The sequence below is a fragment of the Lepisma saccharinum genome, chromosome 28 (assembly GCF_977018435.1).
Source record: "Lepisma saccharinum chromosome 28, izLepSacc3.1, whole genome shotgun sequence".
Taxonomy (NCBI): domain Eukaryota; kingdom Metazoa; phylum Arthropoda; class Insecta; order Zygentoma; family Lepismatidae; genus Lepisma; species Lepisma saccharinum.
Window position 1 is genome coordinate 13,759,309 of NC_139256.1, and position 25,281 is coordinate 13,784,589.

Below are 25,281 nucleotides of genomic sequence, written 5' to 3' on the forward strand. Positions count from 1 at the left end.
TGACGCTTCGTAGCATCTCCAACGGAATGTTGTGGATCTCTTGCCGACTTTGCTCCTTCAAATCATCCCTGGTTCTTGGGAGGGTTGTCCTTGAATACTTTGGATTTGAGGTAACCCCAAAGGAAAAAGTCAGAAGCCGCAAATCGGGTGAACTGGCAGGCCACGGAATATCGCCGAATGTGCTGATGAGACGACCATGAAATGCGAGTCTATGCACATCCATAGACACTCTGGCAGTATGGCCAGTTGCACCATATTGCTGGAAGTGTGTTTCTTCATCTGGGCCATAGTCATCGAGGACAGGCAGGAAAAAGGTTACCAATATGTCAGCATAACGTCATCGAGTTGCTGATAATATGGAGATCGATTGATTATCTCCAGGGGATTTTATACATCGACATTTCGCCGTGACTTGGTGGACTTTGCACCTCCCACTGTTCACCTGGGGTATCCCTTGGTGCAGGTGGAAATTTACAGTGGAGGAGCACTCACCGCTGGCGAGGGCCGTTGCCTTGCTGACTGTGCAGAGCCGAATAGAAAATTCTTGTTTCTCGGCTCTGCAGCCGGTGGAAGTTGGGGCGAATGAGCGTTCAACTGGTGAGCTTCAGGACGATGTTTTAGTAAAATTGATATTTCTACTTTCATGCTCCTAATTCCTTCATCAATACATAAATACACACTAGCTACAGCCACGACTTCTCCCTCTTCTTATGTATTTATTATTATTATTATTATCATCATTATTATTATTATTATTAGAGGAGAAGTTTTAAATATGGGCGAAGGTTTAAATATGAGTTTTGGAGTTATCAGTGATACGGGTGCTGCAGCCTGACGAAGGCTATGGGAACTGGTTATCTGCCAAGGACAAAGGTTGCAGCGCCAATTCGCAAGAGAAAGTGATGGTAAGTTTCGGCCTTGGACGCTGTTATAGAATTGCGACCTCCGAAGTCTTTTTTTGCAGGTATGTTTTAACTCAACGTATTCTGAATTCTCATCTGCTTAAGATATGATATTAGAGGTACATAAAACAAATGTGGGCTTTTTTAATGCCATGATTTGTTTGTGAAATATGTACCACAGAGAGCGAAAAAAATTGAAGAAGAAAAATAGCGTGATGGTCTAAATATGGGCTATGACATAAGGTCTAATGTTGAGATCACATTTTCAACAAATATTTTGATGTTTTTCTTAATTTCGATTTTTTCCATTCCGCGTGATTTTCAAAACAACAGATTATTCATAAATATGAATTTTATAATGTTTTAGCGATAAATGACTGTTTTTTAAAAATTTTAATTGCTTTTGTGATATTGCCACTAGTAGCCCATATTTAGACCACAATTTTGAAATGCATCATTTTACCAATTTTTGGATTTTTTTTTTAAAAAAATGGAGACCTTCTATACTTTAGTATTCTATTACATTTAAGTATATATTTCATGATATGCATTTTAAAGGCAGGTGCTTGAGATATTAATCTTTTCCCTCCGAAAATGACAACATAAAAAGGGGGGCCCATATTTAGACCTTTTCCTCTATTAATTACTTCAGCTCAGAATGTTCAACATTTATTTAGAACTTGTTCACATTGCAAAGTTAAGGCATTACTGCCTTCTCTTTCACTGAACATTTATCTTTAGTAATGCAATGAAAAAAATAAAATGAGAAATAAAGTAAAATGAAATGAAAATAAAAGTGTCGATATCCATGACAGAGTGATTATCACAGCGCCCTACGAGGCAAGGGGTCCCGGAGTTCGAAACTCGACCTTAGCACTGGTGTTCTTCGTGAATGTCCTTACATCAATGTCATCATATCACCACTCATTCCCATCCTCGCGATTAGCCAAAAGTGGCAGAAAAAGCGATGTAAAATAAACCCCAATCAATAAACAAATAACGCAGTAACTATACCGGGTGCTCCATTTATAATGATAGTATGGAATATCGCATGCAGAATGCATCCAATCGAAAAATCGCACAGAAGAAAAGTTTGATACTATTGAGAGGTTAAGTCAATGCCGCAAAAATTTAGTCGCCGCCACCCACCCCTTAGGGGGGGGGGGTAAATGTGAAATTTCAAATGGAACACCCCCATTCGATTTACATATTTGGATTCCGTGTTGAAAAAGAAGTATTTTTTGTTCGAAAAATTTTTTTAAAAAATTACAACCTTCGAACATTTATAAACATTTGGTAGTTTCAGATTCATTTTGTTCCCTTTATGTAATAACGGTTTTGGTTTCCGTTGAGAACATTGCAAAAACGAATTTTATTCAAAAAATGTGTGCATAGAATTCGGCAAAAGAAAATTGTTTGCAATTTATGTTTTTGTGTAACAATAAACAATATTAATTTGTTCCAACTCTTTGGTTTCAAGGAACAATTTCATATGAACAACAAAATTAAGTATGTTACTACAAATTAGTTATCATTTGTGGTACACAAATAAATGTTTAAAGGAGTAAATGTTCAAAATGATGACCGTTCTCTTCAATGCATTTCAAAACACGGTCTCTGAAGCTTCACACTGTTCGTCCCAAAATGTCAGGAGTGATAGAGGGAGAAGCATCAATAATTCGTTGCCGCACGTTTTCTGGCGTTGTTGGAACAATTGTTTGAAGACAGGGTTTTGTAGACACGCCCAAGGTCATCCTGTTCATTTTGAACATTTGCTCCTTTAAACATTTATTTGTGTACCACAAATGATAACTAATTTGTAGTAACATACTTAATTTTGTTGTTCATATGAAATTGTTCCTTGAAACCAAAGAGTTGGAACAAATTAATATTATTTATTGTTACACAAAAACATAAATTGCAAACAATTTTCTTTTGCCGAATTCTATGCACACATTTTTTGAATAAAATTCGTTTTTGCAATGTTCTCAACGGAAACCAAAACTGTTATTACATAAAGGAACAAAACGAATCTGAAACTACCAAATGTTTATAAATGTTCGAAGGTTGCAATTTTTTCACAAAATTTTTCTAACAAAAATTACTTCTTTTTCAACACAGAATCCAAATATGTAAAACGAATGGGGGTGTTCCATTTGAAATTTCACATTTACCCCCCCCCCCTTAAGGGGTGGGTGGCAGCGACTAAATTTTTTCTGCATTGACTTACCCCCTCAATAGTATCAAACTTTTTTTCTGTGCAATTTCTCGATTGGATGCATTCTGCATGCGATATTCCATACTATCATTATAAATGGACCATCCGGTATATTAAAACGAGAACTATTGGTTATTCAAAACATAAATGGTAGAGGAATCGTATGAGAGTGTACTTAACATATTGCACAGATAGGCTAATCGGGACTCGATCTACAGTTTAAAGTGGGATCCGAACCACTGTATAACTCCAAGAGAATTCTGGTTCTCTTGATCATATTATGTAATGTATATTAATTACTAATATATAATGTATAAGCCATATTAATTTTTACATATATTTATATATATAACCTTACCCCTTAAACATATCAGCCCATGGACGTCCGGAAGGGAGGGGTTCAAAGGGGGGGGGCACGCCTCCCTGGAAAATGAATGTCCGCCTAAAAGTTATTATTTCACACAAAATTTCTTTTTAGTCACAGTAATTTATGTTAATTGTTGTAAGTGCGTTGAAGAAACATGACAATTTCAGACTAAAGCAGTGTTTTTTGAGGGGGCATCACTATTATGTAGAAAAATATGCATCCTTTGCCCTATGTAAAAAAAATACGTTGCATGCCCCTCCCTGCAAAAATCCTGAGGACGTCCATGTATCAGCCCAGCTAAGGTCGTGACAAACATGAAATTGTACTTGAGTTTTGTGTTAAGTCCACTTAATGCACAGATAGGCTAATCGGGACAGGGACTACAGTTCCAAGTGGGATCCGAACCACTGTGTATCGAGCCTGGTCGAGGCGGTTGAAACATGGCCCAGCAAGGGTACACCGTCCATTGTTGGAAATCCAAACTTTACAAGTCCCGGTTACACCGTCTGCACGAAGTGCAAAAACCTTTTTTGCCCACTCGAGCAACAACTTCGCAAAGCATTTGCCTTCAAATCTACTACGGATCGCACGAAAACGGCTTGGCTGAGAAATGTTTCTTTACTTCTTCTTCCTCTCTTTTTCGTTTCTCCTTCGCAATTACCCTAACCGCTCACAAGTTGCTTTAAAGTTCACTCCACTTCTCCCGCCATAAATTTCCATCCCAAATTCGGTCATTCCCAGTAACATAGTCTGTTGTTGGACCGGTTTCAGCGAAGATCGCCACCTCCCCACCATCTATCGGCGAAAGCCCGAACTACGACGAGGCGCCAGCTCTTCGTTGCATTTGGATTGAGCTGTTGAATATCATTAGTGCTTAGTTAAAACTTTATATGTCGCTGTGCATTTTCAATGCGAACTGCCAAGGGTAGATATTTTTTTTTACACAAGTTCATATTTCGTCAGTTTCAGAATGGTGTCGTTCTTTAACCCACAAGGCTGCATACTTTTCGGGAAATATTTTGACATGGAATGATTTTTCAATTGTGTCTGTTATATAGTTAATAAATGGTATACTATATGCTCTTAATTCCATTTTCTGTGAGGGGGCGGGGGTATAAGAACCCCTGGCAGGGATAAAAATAATTTTCTTTTGGAAGGGATAATTTTTTGTGGGGGGAAATCCCCGGTCTCCCCCGTTAATTCGCACACTAATGTAATGAAATTATTATTATTTAATAGCCAAAGAAGCAGCGAAATAAATAAAATCTTGCGTTAGACTTCTATTTCATAAATTCTGTAGAAAATTCTACATTTTCAGATTTTCTAGTATCCTTCCAAAAACTCTAGAAATGAAGTCATTAGTAACAATCCTAGAATAATTGCCCTGTCAGAAGTTAACGTAAAATATACGGTATTCTACCGTTAAAATTTAACAGCGTGCATGTTAATTTATAAAACGCAAGAAGCTACCGTTATTTACTAAAATATGAATATTGTATCTTTCATAAATATTGATAATGATTATAAATTACAGTTGCGTGAACCATAAATATATATATTTTTTAAAACTGACTAATTAATATTGCATTACCTAAATAAGGTGAGCATGTAATGGCGGTAGTTTTTTAAAGCGATTACGGTTATTCTTATATGGCAGTTGCAAAAATTGAGGGTCTTACGCAGTCATTCCTCCAGTGTGGCAAAAATGAAATAATTACAGAATCACGTATTTGGGAAATGTATTATCTACATCAATGCTTTAGCCTTTTTCTTTATCCGTGCGTGTACTCTAATAGAAATAGCTTTAGCGAAATAAACCTATGTTGAGATCAAAATAGCTTTCCGAGGTTATTTTTTCTTCCATGTGTACGCAAATATCTTGGTTGACCATCGTCATATAATAAAGAGATTGGTCACTAAAATTGGAGCATATTGATAATAAAAAAGGGTACTTACCTTCGTGAATATGTTTAAAGGATTCTGAGACGACCTTTGGAGAACATCTTGCCGGGATGCTGTGGAATCATAGAGACAATTAGAAACAAATTTCACAATTGTAAACAATAATAATAATAATAATGCTAACATTGTATTAATTGTTCGGAAACTAAATGCTTGATGGTGGGTAGCATTGGGAACAAAATAGAAAAATATTACAAACAATAGGATGGGAGAAGAGAATACTAGTGAGAAATTGGAAGGAGTCCAAGGAAATATAGAAGAAAGGTGAAGAAGACACAATGAACTGGAATGGGGGACTGAAGTTAAACAAAGAATGTGTTAGAAAGAGTGGAAAGGACAAGAGAGAAAGAGGAGAGAAGAAGGAAGAAGAATGAAGGAAATAGAGCGTGAGATAAAGAGTCCAACCACATTCACTTTCAGGTGAAAGTACAGTTGACAAGGGAAAGCCACCTGCTAGATTGTTCCAGAACTACTTTCTAATAGTCTGGAGGGGAGTATTTTTGTGTGTATACTCGTATATATCGTCCTGTTGTGTACCTGGTTACATTTGTACTTGGTACAGAGTCTGAAGGAGACCTTGCTAGAAGGTTGAAACGTTACGTTTAGTTTATGTTTTATAATAAAATAAATTTCTGCCTTGGTCAGCATATTTAGTTTCTATATCATGGAAACAAGGCTTAATGGTGTTATAAATAATGGAATACACAAAATCCTTTGTCAGGGTCTTCCTCAGACAAGGAACTATACTAAAATGATGGAATACACAAAACCCTCTATCAGGGTCTTCCTCAGACAAAGAACTAAACTAAGTAATGGAATACACAAAACCCTCTATCAGGGTCTTCCTCAGACAAGGAACTAACTACAATGATGGAATGCACAAAACCCTCTGTCAGGGTCTTCCTCAGACAAAGAACTAAACTAAGTAATGGAATACACAAAACCCTCTATCAGGGTCTTCCTCAGACAAGGAACTAACTAAAATGATGGAATACACAAAACCCTCTGTCAGGGTCTTCCTCAGACAAAGAACTATACTAAAATGATGGAATACACAAAACCCTCTATCAGGGTCTTCCTCAGACAAAGAACTAAACTAAGTAATGGAATACACAAAACCCTCTATCAGGGTCTTCCTCAGACAAGGAACTAACTACAATGATGGAATGCACAAAACCCTCTGTCAGGGTCTTCCTCAGACAAAGAACTAAACTAAAATAATGGAATACACAAAACCCTCTGTCAGGGTCTTCCTCAGACAAGGAACTAAACTAAAATAATGGAATACACGAAACCCTCTATTAGGGTCTTCCTCAGACAAAGAACTATACTAAAATGATGCCATACACAAAACCCTATATCAGGGTCTTCCTCAGACAAGGAACTATACTAAAATAATGGAATACACAAAACCCTCTATCAGGGTCTTCCTCAGACGAAGAACTAAACTAAAATAATGGAATACACAAAAACCCTCTGTCAGGGTCTTCCTGAGACGAAGAACTAAACTAAAATAATGGAATACACAAAACCCTCTATCAGGGTCTTCCTCAGACAAAGAACTAAACTAAAATTATGGAATACACAAAACCCTCTGTCAGGGTCTTCCTCAGACAAACAGTTTTGTGTATTCCATCATTTTAGTTTAGTTCTACGTCTGAGGAAGACCCTCATAGAGGGTAGAAACGTTACATGTATAGTGTTTCTAAATCTTAATAAACTTTTTCAGCAACTTTGGTGTTTTCAATATGGAAACAAGGCTTAATTATCTTAGCAAAATATTACAAAAAAAATATTGCCACTTCAAATTATTCATGAGTCAAATATTGCCACTTCTGCAAGTATTTTTTCTAAACAAATGAGCAAAAGACTGCAAAAAGTTGCCTGGAGAATGACCGTCAATTTCCTCCACTACCACAAAGAAAATTACCGTGACCGTTTCAAAAGTATTGACGGTCTAAACATTTAAATTAATATTAACAATTCTGTTTTTACAAAATATATGTGCACTAAATTTCAATCCATAATCATCGTTTATCTTTATGCGAGATAAAATATTCAAATTTAAGTTTGAAAGAAACGGTTGCGTTCCTATTTTGAAAATTTACAGGCAGACTGTTAAATTTTAACGGTGGACAATTGTAAAATGTACGGTAAGTTCTAACAGTGCAGGATTTGCGTGGGTGTCTAGATGATAGTCTGGTTCACTGCTTCTAAACCGCCGGTCCCTGGCGTCAATTATACCGAGCCGCGAGAGGTTCTCCTCATGTTTGCGACTTGAAGCCCGAGCTGGTAACCACCTCGAAACATGGCTTGCCATTCGGGGCTTCACAAGCGACAAGAGGAAATCTTTTCGTGTCAGTGCTGGTGAGATAACGGTTTGCCACTTCACGAGTTAGATACGGAAGGATGAAGCGACTTGCAGCCCGAGCTGGCAACCGCCTGGAAAAGTAGCCGGCCAATCCTTCGAGTTTCCACTGCAATAACAGATACTTTCGTGATAGTGGTGGTGAGCGATCAAACAAGCTAAACACTGCGGAGGGGGGGGGGGCTCTTTCGCGCCTCCAAATTTGGTTAACAAATATAATGAAGTAGATATATTCTGATTATTTTGAATTATTCGGTGTCCGAAATGGAACATGTCCATGAAAATCAGCACTTAAATAAATTAATTTAATGATGTTCGCCAGAAGAAACTAACAGATCACATTAGATTTACAGTAGTTATCAACTGACCAAGGCAGAAATTTATTTTATTAAAAACATAAACTAAACGTAACGTTTCAACCTTCTAGCAAGGTCTTCTTCAGACTCTGCACCAAGTACAAATGTAACAAGGTACAAAAACAGGACGATATATATACACAAACATTACTCCCCTCCAGACTATTAGAAAGTTGTCTATATGGAAGTAAATATGTTTAGCCTTTTAGGTGAAAGTATAGTTGACAAGGGAAAGTCACCTGCTAGAATGTTCCATATCAACTTTCTAATAGTCTGGAGGGGAGTAATGTTTGTGTAGGCTATATATATCGTCCTGTTTTTGTACCTTGTTACATTTGTACTTGGTGCAGAGTCTGAAGAAGACCTTGCTAGAAGGTTGAAACGTTACGTTTAGTTTATGTTTTATAATAAAATAAATTTCTGCCTTGGTCAGCATACTGATTTTTTCATACAATGGAAACAAGGCTTAATGGTGTTATAGTTATCAACTAATTTCAGTCAAATGCTATGTTTGTCAACATGCCCAGACATAGGCTGATCGAAGTAATACTATCTGTGATTATGTCATAATTTATTTCTTAATATCAAATATAAAGTGTACATTGTAATCAACGTAAGAAATTGTAAAGCTATTTGGGGTCAGGAGAAAGAGCGAGGGGAGGGTGTTGAGATACACATCGCCAGTGCTGAAATAGTCTTCGAAATGTGTAATTTATATGTAAATGTCATTGCGCCAGTAGAAAGTCCGTTCAACAGAAGCCCCACAGATGAGTATACTGGTTGTGAATCCAGACGCCAGCTCCTCGTTAACCTGTAACATTGCAGTTATCGAGCTGTACTGCGTGGAAGTTAGGTTAACTTTTCGGTGTCTCCTAAAAAGGTCAATTCTTTTTCTATTTGACATTAAATTCCTTGCCAGGGCAGTAGTTTTTATGCAAATCTTGGCGATCTTAACTACACGTGCTATTATATCTCTATTCTCTTACTATATTTTATATATTCATGTAATAATAACAATACAATATTAATTAATTTACATATTAATTAATATTTTTATTTAATTAAATATAATTATTCTAATTATTATTATTATTACTATTACATATAATAGTAAATTGAGACGGTTGGACCACCCCCCGAAATGTATTTCTAGATACGTACCTGCCCCCAACTCTGTTGTGTTGAGAGAACGTATATCTTCATAAAATCTTAATTCAATTCTCCTCGTGAATTGCAAAGAAATTACGAGATGCGTTTGTAATATGGGCAAGTGAAACAACCCTCCTCCATTTTCAAAATAGCACCTTAAGATCAATATCCACACAAAAGATAAACGGAAGGGAATCAAGTAATTGTAGAGGAACAGAAAAGAAGGTTTCGTGAATAAATTATCATCCTACACGACTTGGCGGGACGTTCGCTGCCAAAGTTTCGCCCTTTTTTGCGCGCGCAAAGTTCACAGGCAGAGAATTAAGTCCTTATAAATTACTTGCGGCAAGGACTTCGCCTTATTAATTTCACTTTGGTCGGAGAACAGGAAACAGATTCATTACGCGGAGTGTTTCGCGTCTCTTAACACTAATTACGATGTATATCCTTCCGCAGAATCTGCGCGCGTAGTCCCCTCCCCCCGTTCCCTCTCTTATCGTGGTAGTCAAAACGTTTTTACTTTCGCCGCATACTGGCGCTAGAGGGAAAGGTTCGAACGGACGAAATATAAAAAGAGGTTTAGCAATTCGACGCTAGATGGCGGGCGCGGCTACGTTTTTAAAATTCTATGCTCGGAAGAAAGTTTGAAGGTCTCGAACTTCATCTTCTATGAGGTGATATGCAGAATTTTTAATTCAGGTGTAATGATATACTAAGACTGTGAATTGAGCACCAAAATTATCATGAATTATGTATTTTGCATTGTAGCAATTAAAAGTTGTCGAGTATTGATTAATATTAGTAGGACCCTCCGAAAATCACTCTATTAGAAGAATTCCAGCTTCAGTGGCACAAAAGTTCTCTGTTCCCCTCCCTCTTTATTTTCTTTCTCTGTGACTCGGACTAATTTACACATAAACATTTTTTCGTACAGCAGATTCAAAACAATTACACATAAGTTATTCATTTCCAATGTGTGACCATTGTTTTCTGCGACCACATATGTAGGTGTAACACAACTAGGCTAACGAATAAAATGTGTGAGTCTCAATAACAAGTAATTTGCTGGAGAACGAAGTGAGGTAGTCCAATTACATAGGAAATAAACGTTAGCATACAGGCTACCCGGCCGTAAAAAAAGAGGGGACAAGCTCCTTAACTAAAAATAATGTGAGGACAGGACACTATATTCTGTCCCAGTCTTCATACGGAAATTTTAACCTCAGATGACACTATAGGTAATAGTTATTGGTGAGAGGATATTAGAATTGAGTGATGAAGTTTTACTGGACATATTTTTTTTCCTTGTTATACCCTAAGCAAGGTCGCGCATAGCGCCAGAAAAGGGGAGGAAATCGAGTGGGCAGAGCGAAGCAGTATACGCTGCTGTGAAGGCTGGTAACTGCAGTTTGTTCAGTTTTAGCAGGAGGGGCATGGGGCACTTGCCTTTTCTTCCACTTAACCATCTCTACTTTACATTTTATAAATTGATTATAATAGCTAATTGTTCTCGAAATATATAACGAACTAAAAACATTAAAATACCAAAAAAAAGAAAAACACAAGAAAGAAAATAAAAGAAAAATACATATACACTGTAAGAAAAGTAAAAAAAATACACGTCAAACGTAAACATTACACACAACAAACATACTCAAATAACAGAAAAAGTCAGTGGGTTATATCAATGTAAAGAGTAACTCATAAAGTTGTATTTCATTTCATTTCAGATACGGTTGGCAACACTGCTGCTGCTGCATAATAACAGAATGGAAACTCTAATGGAAATCGGTTGTTCATCTGACTTCGTAGTGAAAATGTGGAATGGTTAGTGTTTAGCCACCTTTCACCTGCCGGGTACTGTTAATAAACATAACGTGAGAATCTGGGGTACGGAAAATCCACATGCTCACGAGCAGAGCCGGACGACTGGCCCACCGGGCAAGATCCCCGTGCGCCCTCTTACCATGGCGCACTGTCTCCAAATGGGCGCCAGAAAGGTGGACTTAGTATGTAGTACTTTTGCAACAATAGCCTAAGTTGTAGAATTATATCCAACTAATACATGTAAATTTCACATGACTCTTTACAGTGAAATTACGGTCTGAATATATTAAGCTTGTATTTTTTGAACATAGATGGCGGGACAGAATACTCATTTTTTTTATTGGTTAGAAGCATCACGAAAAACTAGAAAGTTGACAATTATTTTATACATTTTAGACGGAGTTTTTGAGTTCTAAGAGACATGAGAGACATACTTTGTATAATTAATTTGGTTACAATAATGAATTACAGTTAATCCAACTCTTATAAACGAATAGCTTATCCGTGAATCCATAAGAAAAGTTCTCAATAAGTCAAAGAATTAAAGGCTAATTCAAAACGGTATAATTTGAACACATCTACTCTCCACATTACTCTACGCCACCTTGTCCCTCCGCACACAACCACCTTCCCACGGTCTCCACATTGAAGTTGCAAAGTACGGCAACAGTGTAACTGCAGTCATGTGACTGAGACTCCACGTGGAGTAGACGAGCAGAATGACAGCTGCGCCCATTGGCTGAAGGTTGAGTGTGATTGGACGAAAACAACTCCACCGCTGTTAATCCCCACCCACGTTCGTGGCGGCGTCTTTCTTCAGTTCTTCAACGTTAACGAAGTAAACGGGTGGACTATAAACTTTCTCTGTAGAGAGCTACTGATATTTTACTCAAGGCCGCCTTATCAGTGAAATTCCACCGCCCACTGAGGCTCCCAGTCCGGCACTGCTCACGAGGAACACAGCTACAGGGTGTCTGTCAGAAACTCGACTACAGGCTAGATGTGTGTCGAGTTACCAAAGAGGCTCACATTGAACACTTGTGAGGAAATGAAATAAAACTTCATGAGTCACTCTTTACTTTGATATCTGAGTTTCATTAAACGTGATTTACATCTGTCTGAAATCGGGATGATCATTTGTAATAACACTGTATTATAAAAAACATTGAGAGGACTATATTACAATCAACAAAAAATGTTCGTTTTAATTCTTTTCCATATAGTAAAAAAAATAATTAAAAATTAGCACAAATACAAATTAGCTCTTGCTCTCTGAAATATATTTCCTACCACAGAAATTCTATTGTAATTGCAACGTCCCTCTAGTGCACTTCTTAAAATAAATTTATACCACGGCTGCAGAAATATCTTAATCTCAGGGGCTAGGTTCTTTATTCGAGATTTCCAAATAAGAAAGCGTTTTATAGTCAAGAGGATATAGTTAAATGCGGATCTATATTCTGAAAACTGTACACAATACAGATAAAATATATAACGAAGCTTGTATATATATTGAAATATATATATATATATATATATATATATATGTGTGTGTGTGTGTGTGTGTGTGTGTGTGTGTGTGTGTGTGTGTGTGTGTGTGTGTATGCTGATTCCAAATTTACGTAGGTTATATTCTTCTTATAAATATATGAATAATTGAAAGGAAATCATCTTCTTCTTTTCTATTTTTGATTTGGGAAAAGGCTTCTTATTCTTTTCTATCTTTGATTAGGGGAAAGGCTTCCTCTTCTTTTCTTTATTCTATTTTTGGAAAAGGCTTATTCTTCTTTTCTTTCTTCTAATTTATTGTCTTTCCTTTTAAAGTGTAATCTTATTCATTATATATATGCGCTCGTTTTCCCCGCTTCTTTGGCATTATACAAAGGACACAAGCTATACTTATAGAAAGAGTAGGGTCGACTAAACTGACAGTAGCGCCACCTCCTATGTAACGACCAAAAACGGAATAGCCCAGGATCGCTAACAGCAAGCGCTGCCTATGGCCCAGTGCGTCTAATAAGGAGCGCAACCGTAAGTGCTTCGGGACGTTTAATTGAACACAGCGCCACCGAGGGACGGACAAACACAAAAGCTGACGATGTTCTCCTCGCCAGAGGTATTGAATCAAATTTTGATCACTAGGATCAAAAAGGAGATACATTTCTGAATTCATTTGCTCACTTATTAACTTTCATAATTGTTTCATATACGAGCATATTCTTATTTATCTTAATAAGCTATTTACAACATTTTATTCACTCCATCTATAATTTTTATACTCTTCCTTTATGTATTTTGCATTTACTATAATATATATATAATCACTCTTCTCCGCTCCCAGTTTCTACAATGAGCTCTGCTCTTCTTTATATGGCGCGCTGCCATCTATCGTTGCTCTCGGGAAACAATTCTTCCTTGCATTTTTCATTGTGTCGTCGGAACTGGCACGTGACATAATTATTATTTAATTACTATTATTATTAGTTGCTTACAGTGGGGTCATGTTTAAAACACAATCTCTTTATCTTTGCAGGTCTGCAGAGAGAGAAAGTCCTACGCTTGATACCACTTGATTGGAAGCACCAAAGTGTAGAATTTTTACACACTGAAACACTCCGCAAATATACACTAAAATGATATATATATGTATGTATGTATGTGTGTGTGTATATATATATATATATATATATATATATGTGTGTGTGTGTGTGTGTGTGTGTATGTATGTATGTATATATATATATATATATATATACACACACACACACACACACACAAGTATTTTTTCCACATTATTAGTTGCTTTTTTCAACTTTTTATTACAATGTCAGATATGTGTAAATCAAACTGTTTTGCAAAAAAATGTTGTAGAATTACAATAATTAAGAATTACTGGTCTTAATTTGTGTGATATAATGCGCTAAAATGATCAATGATTGCTATTTTTGCTTGTGTTAGAAAGTAGTATGTTTATACGCAAAGCTCTATGTTGCGCTTCATCAAAGGGATTAGACAAGGTTGTTTTAAATAGCATGTTGTACCAGAGTGAGCTCCCGTGGAAGAGAGTGGTTAGTGCTCTCGCCTTTGGCGCGAGCGGTCCTGGGTTCGATCACAAGCAAGACTCAGCTATCTCCTGCACCAAGGAGTGTAATAATTTAGTTGTGAAAAGCGCACAGATGTGAACAAAAACAGTTATTACGTCTCATTAAACACTGAATTTTATTTTGTAGCAAAGTTTTTACAACCTCGCACGATGATAGCATCAGGGAAATGATTAATTTTAATAAACTCTTCTTGTTGCCTATTGAGCGTACACAGTGGCGGCGATTGGGATCCAAACCAGAGGGCATAGGCGTAACTTGGCGGGGGCAAGGGGAGGCGCTTGCCCCCAAAATTTTCGGGTTTCTTAAAATTTACAAGTTTAGGTACCTGAGGAACACAGTAACAAAGAGTAATATTTGTAATTTCGCAAAAGTCACTGTTTGTATGGAATGGAAAACTTTTCGAATCACTTCCCCCAAAGTTAAGCTCCAGGTTTGTTTCTGTCCACTCACAATTAGGCCCAGTTTAATTCTGTCCCTTCAAAATTACGCCCAGTTTAATTCTGTCCCCTCAAAATTAGGCCCAGTTAGATTCTGTCCTCTAAAAATTAGGCCCAGTTTAATTCTGTCCCTTCAAAATTAGGCCCAGTTAGATTCTGTCCCCTCAAAATTAGGCCCAGTTAGATTCTGTCCTCTAAAAATTAGGCCCAGTTTAATTCTGTCCCCTCAAAATTAGGCCCAGTTTAATTCTGTCCCTTCAAAATTAGGCCCAGTTAGATTCTGTCCCCTCAAAATTAGGCCCAGTTAGATTCTGTCCCCTAAAAATTAGGCCCAGTTAGATTCTGTCCTCTAAAAATTAGGCCCAGTTTGATTCTGTCCCATCAAAATTAAGCCCAGTTTGATTCTGTCCTCTAAAAATTAGGCCCAGTTTGATTCTGTCCCTTCAAAATTAGGCCCAGTTAGATTCTGTCCTCTAAAAATTAGGCCCAGTTAGATTCTGTCCCCTCAAAATTAGGCCCAGTTAGATTCTGTCCTCTAAAAATTAGGCCCAGTTTAATTCTGTCCCCTCAAAATTAGGCCCAGTTTAATTCTGTCCCTTCAAAATTAGGCCCAGTTAGATTCTGTCCCCTCAAAATTAGGCCCAGTTAGATTCTGTCCTCTAAAAATTAGGCCCAGTTTGATTCTGTCCCATCAAAATTAAGCCCAGTTTGATTCTGTCCCCTCAAAATAGGGCCCAGTTTAATTCTGTCCCCTCAAAATTAGGCACAGTTTAATTCTGCACCCTCAAAATGAGACCCCGTTTAAATCCGTCCCCTCAAAATTAGGCCAAGTTTGATTCTGTTCCCTCCAAATTAGACCCAGTTTAAGTAGTATAGAATATACTATTACTGGGCCACAAAAGTATGACCCCCTCAGATTGGTTTGGCTACACTTAAAACTATGTCAAGATGCTCATATAAGCTTATTGCCTACAGTGTGCTACTCTGTCGAATCCAAGAATTTAGTAAAATAGCCCTCGGGGATTTCCCATGAAAAGTATGACCCACCTCAGATTGATTTGGCTACACGTACAAAAGCTGCATCTGTCAGATTGTTGTCCATAGGATCGTAAAAAATATGGCCCTCTTGGCATTGTTTTGGCTACACTTAAAACTAAGCCAAGATGCTCATATGAGCTTATTGCCTTTAGTGTAATACTCTGTAAAGTGTGCTTAAATACTTGACAGTCAGTTCAGAGTATTAGTATGCTAACCCAAAATATGCTGAATATTTTAATTGGACACCAGGCTCAACTTGTATATTTAGTACTAAGACAATGCATTGTGCAGAGGTCTCCTAAAATTGCTCTGTGACTCGTTCGTTTCTTACATCATAAACGAGTAGACGAGCAGAATGACAGCTGCGCCCATTGGCTGAAGGTTGAGTGTGATTGGACGAAAACAACTCCACCGCTGTTAATCCCCACCCACGTTCGTGGCGGCGTCTTTCTTCAGTTCTTCAACGTTAACGAAGTAAACGGGTGGACTATAAACTTTCTCTGTAGAGAGCTACTGATATTTTACTCAAGGCCGCCTTATCAGTGAAATTCCACCGCCCACTGAGGCTCCCAGTCCGGCACTGCTCACGAGGAACACAGCTACAGGGTGTCTGTCAGAAACTCGACTACAGGCTAGATGTGTGTCGAGTTACCAAAGAGGCTCACATTGAACACTTGTGAGGAAATGAAATAAAACTTCATGAGTCACTCTTTACTTTGATATCTGAGTTTCATTAAACGTGATTTACATCTGTCTGAAATCGGGATGATCATTTGTAATAACACTGTATTATAAAAAACATTGATAGGACTATATTACAATCAACAAAAAATGTTCGTTTTAATTCTTTTCCATATAGTAAAAAAAATAATTAAAAATTAGCACAAATACAAATTAGCTCTTGCTCTCTGAAATATATTTCCTACCACAGAAATTCTATTGTAATTGCAACGTCCCTCTAGTGCACTTCTTAAAATAAATTTATACCACGGCTGCAGAAATATCTTAATCTCAGGGGCTAGGTTCTTTATTCGAGATTTCCAAATAAGAAAGCGTTTTATAGTCAAGAGGATATAGTTAAATGCGGATCTATATTCTGAAAACTGTACACAATACAGATAAAATATATAACGAAGCTTGTATATATATTGAAATATATATATATATATATATATATATGTGTGTGTGTGTGTGTGTGTGTGTGTGTGTGTGTGTGTGTGTGTGTGTGTGTGTGTGTATGCTGATTCCAAATTTACGTAGGTTATATTCTTCTTATAAATATATGAATAATTGAAAGGAAATCATCTTCTTCTTTTCTATTTTTGATTTGGGAAAAGGCTTCTTATTCTTTTCTATCTTTGATTAGGGGAAAGGCTTCCTCTTCTTTTCTTTATTCTATTTTTGGAAAAGGCTTATTCTTCTTTTCTTTCTTCTAATTTATTGTCTTTCCTTTTAAAGTGTAATCTTATTCATTATATATATGCGCTCGTTTTCCCCGCTTCTTTGGCATTATACAAAGGACACAAGCTATACTTATAGAAAGAGTAGGGTCGACTAAACTGACAGTAGCGCCACCTCCTATGTAACGACCAAAAACGGAATAGCCCAGGATCGCTAACAGCAAGCGCTGCCTATGGCCCAGTGCGTCTAATAAGGAGCGCAACCGTAAGTGCTTCGGGACGTTTAATTGAACACAGCGCCACCGAGGGACGGACAAACACAAAAGCTGACGATGTTCTCCTCGCCAGAGGTATTGAATCAAATTTTGATCACTAGGATCAAAAAGGAGATACATTTCTGAATTCATTTGCTCACTTATTAACTTTCATAATTGTTTCATATACGAGCATATTCTTATTTATCTTAATAAGCTATTTACAACATTTTATTCACTCCATCTATAATTTTTATACTCTTCCTTTATGTATTTTGCATTTACTATAATATATATATAATCACTCTTCTCCGCTCCCAGTTTCTACAATGAGCTCTGCTCTTCTTTATATGGCGCGCTGCCATCTATCGTTGCTCTCGGGAAACAATTCTTCCTTGCATTTTTCATTGTGTCGTCGGAACTGGCACGTGACATAATTATTATTTAATTACTATTATTATTAGTTGCTTACAGTGGGGTCATGTTTAAAACACAATCTCTTTATCTTTGCAGGTCTGCAGAGAGAGAAAGTCCTACGCTTGATACCACTTGATTGGAAGCACCAAAGTGTAGAATTTTTACACACTGAAACACTCCGCAAATATACACTAAAATGATATATATATGTATGTATGTATGTGTGTGTGTATATATATATATATATATATATATATATATATATATGTGTGTGTGTGTGTGTGTGTGTGTGTGTGTATGTATGTATGTATATATATATATATATATATATACACACACACACACACACACACAAGTATTTTTTCCACATTATTAGTTGCTTTTTTCAACTTTTTATTACAATGTCAGATATGTGTAAATCAAACTGTTTTGCAAAAAAATGTTGTAGAATTACAATAATTAAGAATTACTGGTCTTAATTTGTGTGATATAATGCGCTAAAATGATCAATGATTGCTATTTTTGCTTGTGTTAGAAAGTAGTATGTTTATACGCAAAGCTCTATGTTGCGCTTCATCAAAGGGATTAGACAAGGTTGTTTTAAATAGCATGTTGTACCAGAGTGAGCTCCCGTGGAAGAGAGTGGTTAGTGCTCTCGCCTTTGGCGCGAGCGGTCCTGGGTTCGATCACAAGCAAGACTCAGCTATCTCCTGCACCAAGGAGTGTAATAATTTAGTTGTGAAAAGCGCACAGATGTGAACAAAAACAGTTATTACGTCTCATTAAACACTGAATTTTATTTTGTAGCAAAGTTTTTACAACCTCGCACGATGATAGCATCAGGGAAATGATTAATTTTAATAAACTCTTCTTGTTGCCTATTGAGCGTACACAGTGGCGGCGATTGGGATCCAAACCAGAGGGCATAGGCGTAACTTGGCGGGGGCAAGGGGAGGCGCTTGCCCCCAAAATTTTCGGGTTTCTTAAAATTTACAAGTTTAGGTACCTGAGGAACACAGTAACAAAGAGTAATATTTGTAATTTCGCAAAAGTCACTGTTTGTATGGAATGGAAAACTTTTCGAATCACTTCCCCCAAAGTTAAGCTCCAGGTTTGTTTCTGTCCACTCACAATTAGGCCCAGTTTAATTCTGTCCCTTCAAAATTACGCCCAGTTTAATTCTGTCCCCTCAAAATTAGGCCCAGTTAGATTCTGTCCTCTAAAAATTAGGCCCAGTTTAATTCTGTCCCTTCAAAATTAGGCCCAGTTAGATTCTGTCCCCTCAAAATTAGGCCCAGTTAGATTCTGTCCTCTAAAAATTAGGCCCAGTTTAATTCTGTCCCCTCAAAATTAGGCCCAGTTTAATTCTGTCCCTTCAAAATTAGGCCCAGTTAGATTCTGTCCCCTCAAAATTAGGCCCAGTTAGATTCTGTCCCCTAAAAATTAGGCCCAGTTAGATTCTGTCCTCTAAAAATTAGGCCCAGTTTGATTCTGTCCCATCAAAATTAAGCCCAGTTTGATTCTGTCCTCTAAAAATTAGGCCCAGTTTGATTCTGTCCCTTCAAAATTAGGCCCAGTTAGATTCTGTCCTCTAAAAATTAGGCCCAGTTAGATTCTGTCCCCTCAAAATTAGGCCCAGTTAGATTCTGTCCTCTAAAAATTAGGCCCAGTTTAATTCTGTCCCCTCAAAATTAGGCCCAGTTTAATTCTGTCCCTTCAAAATTAGGCCCAGTTAGATTCTGTCCCCTCAAAATTAGGCCCAGTTAGATTCTGTCCTCTAAAAATTAGGCCCAGTTTGATTCTGTCCCATCAAAATTAAGCCCAGTTTGATTCTGTCCCCTCAAAATAGGGCCCAGTTTAATTCTGTCCCCTCAAAATTAGGCACAGTTTAATTCTGCACCCTCAAAATGAGACCCCGTTTAAATCCGTCCCCTCAAAATTAGGCCAAGTTTGATTCTGTTCCCTCCAAATTAGACCCAGTTTAAGTAGTATAGAATATACTATTACTGGGCCACAAAAGTATGACCCCCTCAGATTGGTTTGGCTACACTTAAAACTATGTCAAGATGCTCATATAAGCTTATTGCCTACAGTGTGCTACTCTGTCGAATCCAAGAATTTAGTAAAATAGCCCTCGGGGATTTCCCATGAAAAGTATGACCCACCTCAGATTGATTTGGCTACACGTACAAAAGCTGCATCTGTCAGATTGTTGTCCATAGGATCGTAAAAAATATGGCCCTCTTGGCATTGTTTTGGCTACACTTAAAACTAAGCCAAGATGCTCATATGAGCTTATTGCCTTTAGTGTAATACTCTGTAAAGTGTGCTTAAATACTTGACAGTCAGTTCAGAGTATTAGTATGCTAACCCAAAATATGCTGAATATTTTAATTGGACACCAGGCTCAACTTGTATATTTAGTACTAAGACAATGCATTGTGCAGAGGTCTCCTAAAATTGCTCTGTGACTCGTTCGTTTCTTACATCATAAACATATGATTTTTCACCTATAAGAATAACACTACATATGGTATCAGCAGGGGGTGTATCATGAAATTCACAGATAATTTTAATATTTGTCCTGTCATTAACCACAACCTGTTTGCGTTTTAAGGTGTTGATGACAAACATCGGTCTCTGTATTTTGAATTCATCTGGTGAGTAATACATGTCAATATTCCCGGTTGTAACTCTTTTGTATGCTGTATAGGCCTCGTATAATTTGAGAAAATCATCCTTGGACATGTTTAAATTATAATTTTTTCTGGGGAACACCTCGTTTCGGCCATTTTTAAGATATATGTTCTTGATGTTACAGTTATCGAACTTACTTGATTTTTTTTCTTGATTATTGTCTCGTCCGGTCTGAAACAGTACCACTACAAAATCTGGCATGTCATATTGTATACTGGAGAACGAATTCGTAGCATCGAATTCGTAATAGCTACCAGTAACAGGTTTCTGGACACATTGATCTGTATAAAATTGTATAGGTACTTGTGGATTTTTCAATATATTGGCTTTGTATTTAAGAGCATAACTAGCCTCGTATTGAACTACCGGAATTCTTAGCTCCATAGTCTGGATAACACATTTGCCCTCGTCAGGGTTGGTATTGGGCAGCTCTGCACCAGTAGAGTTTAATGTACTGTACCGCATCAAAGCATTATTATCATTGGCAGCTCTTCGAAATGTGATTTATAAACCACCCTTCCACATAATATCTTTGTAATCGGAAAAAAATCCTGGCAACAGGCGCAAAAGGAACAGTACAGTGTGGCTCTTGGTTAATATTTTATCGCCAGCCTCAAATCCGCCTATTTTGTAGTAAGAAGCCTCGGTCTTGGATAAGTTCAGTGTGGCCAAAGCTGTAGATGTAACACCAGGGTAGTCTACTCTGTTTATAACAACACCATGCTTTCTGATCTCGATTTGAGAAAACAGATGCGGTACGAAATTGTCTACCAGTCTTATATTTGAGTTAGCCGGATACTCTGTGCCATCGAGCTTTACAACATCAAACTTGATATAGAGGTCTGCTCTGTGGGGGTGTATAAAGTCACCCCCTACGTCAAGGTCAACCTCAATCTCTGTGTTGGGTTGATTCAAATTTGCAAAGGTCCTACGGTTCGGGAGGAACGACTGTAGCTCTTAAGCTTCAATATTTTCCATTTTTTGGAATGGTATTTTATTTAGATATCGATCTCTATGATAGCGGTTGTTGTGGCTCCAGCAAAATCAACTAATTCACCTTTTTCGTTAGTCACCACCAAATCGATGTGGGCGATTCTATTATGGCACACAGGAAAATATAATGTTGGTGATGGAGTGTAGATGATTGGCTCCATGAATTCAGAGTTAGGTATGAATGTTGCGATGATGCCAGTTTGTTTGTGAGTGCCTATGCCATCTGATTTGGTGATATACCCTCGGCCACATTACAGTGAATATTCAGAGTCTCTATGGCTAAGAATTTAGGTATATTCATAGCAGTGTGTTTGATGGCTGCTTCATGTTTTGTGTTGTTCTGGAAGCCTAATAGCTCACCTACAGTACCCAGATCTACTGTCTCTGTAGCAGACACAATCTCTACTCTGTGAGTGACAGAATTTTGACTTAACACTACACCACTGGGTAACTGAGCATTTAGAGTAGACAGATTATATTGCCCTGGAGTGATGAAAATTTTTTGGTCACCAACTGCAATCTTGTTGTTGTGGTGTGTAATGTTGGGGATCAAGTACATGCCATAGAATGCTCTGAGAGCTATTGTTTTGGGATATACAATATCATCATGTAGTTTGAGTTTCAATATTGAATTCTGGCTGGTAAGATGAAATACGCCCATGTTGTTTCAGATACCACAAGGCTTTCTGAAAATCTTCAATCGATGGTTTATTTGTTTGAGACAGATATCTAAGAATAGATAAACACAGATGTCCACAATTAACATCTTGGAAATTTTGAACACGCTCGTCATTGTAATAAATATTAGTCGATTTTAGATATTTTACTAAATTCTTAGGTGGAATGCCTCCAAACGAATCGAATACAAATGCTTTGTTTGAATATTTAAGATAGCAGATCCAGTGAGTGCCCTGATTTATGTATTTATCTAAATTCACTATTCCGCACTCTTTTTTGAGCGGTTCTTTTGGTAAAGAATCAGACATGTACACACCTCTAAAATTTCTGATGCCCAGTGGTTCGATTAAAGCTTCAATATCTTCGTTGGTAAGCGGCACTTTTTTTTTAAAACTTATTCATGACACTTTTAAGACCTTTGCCTTGTCTCTCTATGGCCAGATTATGGCGCTTCTGTTCAGCTAATTCTACCATATTTTTCTTGGCATCTATTACTGTTTTTGCTATGGCAGCTGATCCCCCTGCTAAGCTACCAACTGCTCCTAGCGCTGCTAAGATAGACGGGATACTAAATATGAAGCCCCCAACATGGGATTTTTTTCCTGGAATGCTGTATTTTTTTTAATTGGGGGTACTAAGTAACAATTTCATACCGTGGCCTTTGGCAAGACAAAGAGCTTTTTTTTTCCTTGCGCTGCTTTTTGGTTAGAAGACTATCGATAGTCCCAAGAGATTTGAGACCTGCATATGGTATCTGATACATAACACCCTTGGCCTTCATTGTAGGTTTAGGTTTATTATATAGAATTGACCAGCTTAAGATCCAAAATTTAAGTTGTAACAATTATTGGTGGGCTAATCTATATATATATATATTTTACAACCCCCACCCCAGTTGTGGCTCAGTCGGTAACGCGTCTGACTACCATGCTAAAGGTGCCGGTTCGATCCCCGGCCGGTTCAAATCCGGGAACTTTTCTAACGATGGAAGCGGCCCCGGCGCCCACCCAGCGTCGAATAACATGGGTACCTGGGGGTAAAGGTGGTCAGGGGCGTGATGTTGATCACATCACCCCCACTCATGACCGGATCAAGAAAGTGTGGGGCGTTACCCCCACACCCCCTATACGCCTTCATGGCGTGGTGCTAAGCACAGGGGAGCACTTTACCTTTTTTACCACCCCAGTTTTTGTTTGGTGCTCATAGCTATGGTGGTCCTCAACGCTGCTCTTCCTTCACTCAAAGAAGCATCTTTGATTACTAATCTACCGAATGCAGCCTCTTCCAATTTTTTGTCTACCACATGTCGCCTATCAAGATTGGCATGTGTGTTGTATGCTATGTCATGGTCTCTACAAGCTGCGTCTAGGGGATTCACACCAGGGTCCCCTTTGTTTAGTCTCTGGTCCAGTTTGGTACCGGGACCACAATACTGATAGCCTGGTATGGTTACTCAAATGGCAGCGTGTTTATGATGTCATTAACCAGTCCCCGACCCTCAGAGATATTCCAAAATTTAGGCGGTAGAGTATTAATAATTTTTATAATATATCCAATGCCCTTAGTGTCATTGACTATGAAATTGAACAATTTGGTGGCTACCATTTCCATAATTCCAAACTTTTCGTTGTAAAAATTATGGTTACCGGCATTTTCTTCGCCAGCTATGACCAGCAACCTATCTACGAGTTTCCTGACATCGTCAACCCATACGAATTCTTTAGGCAGGGTGCTGTACTGTTTGATCCCGCTACCTGTCCTGATCTGTGTCTATATGGGCTTGATTAAGTTGTTGTATTTTGCTCCACTGCTAGACTTGACTCTTTTTTGTGTAGGATCGTTGTTCTGGTACAAGGCATCCGATTTTATTAGTATTTCTTTGTAGTACTCATAGCCTTGATCTGTATAGTTGTCAGGTCGTTTGCGAGTCATTAGTTCCCACAATCCAGGTGTTCCAGGATACTTAACAAAACCGCCTTTTTCTCCAAGATGAGATTCTGAATATACAATCACATCATCGCCCATAAACGTTACCCTAAAATTGCCAATTTTATGTATGATGCCAACGTCAAGCTCTGTGTCAGCGTATAAACCGAAGACCTCGTCTTTGTTGTCTTTAGGTGTGCTTAAATATCTTTGAGCAAGAAGGCCCAATTCAATAGGATCCTGACTAGCTTCGATTCTTCGAGGACGATCAGGACTAGGTGTATGAATACTAGAAAGGGGGGTGATTGGATAATCTAATATGTTCCGAGCAGTTACCGGCACAAGCTCTGTGATCAAATGTTGGTTCTGCTCTGTAACAGTTTTGGTATCTTTACCCAGTTCACTAATAGCATCAATAATAGGCTGTTCTGTGCGCTTCTGTTGTTCATAAAAACCTCGGTTTTCTGATTTCCATCCCTTGAATCGTTTTGCAAGATACTCTCTTAATTCAAGATCGTCAACGATTGGTCGTTTCATGGTTGTTTATATACGTCTCTACGTCTAGAAAATCGTTGATTTTACTCCTATATTTACCACTATTGGGCTTCTTTGTCATATCGATTGTGACAAACCCGTAGCTGTCCTGGTTCCAGCATAAACCACAAAACTTAGAAAAATCGTTGTAGCTTAAGTTTGCACCTACATACTCGTCATTATGAGTTTGAGGTTAGTATGATCTTGACGAAACAAACATACAAAATTGCTGTTGTCTCGTAGCAGCTGTTTCGATATTTTGGAAAAGGTCTGTGCCAGGTAGAAGCAATCTATCTCTTTGTGCCGCCCCTGTGTAAAGAAATTTCGAACCTCGTTTTGATTATCCAGTATAATGTCATCAAACGCAACAACAGAGTTATCGAGACAGTCATCGAGTGGCTTAACATCTGATTCAAAAGTGGCTATATCCAGTCCATTGTATAGCTTCATCAGCTGCTGATATTTTAATTGTTCTAAGCTCTTAGAAAAGACGTACAAGTGCCTGTTTTTCCAGTCTAACCAGTTAGGTGCCAGTAAAAAATTATCAACCAGTAGCGCAGTCTTGCCGCAACCCGATGGCCCAACAATAAGACAACGAATATTATCAGGTAGCAGATTGCCATTTTTCTTAGTCTGCTGTTCGGGCTCTGGAAG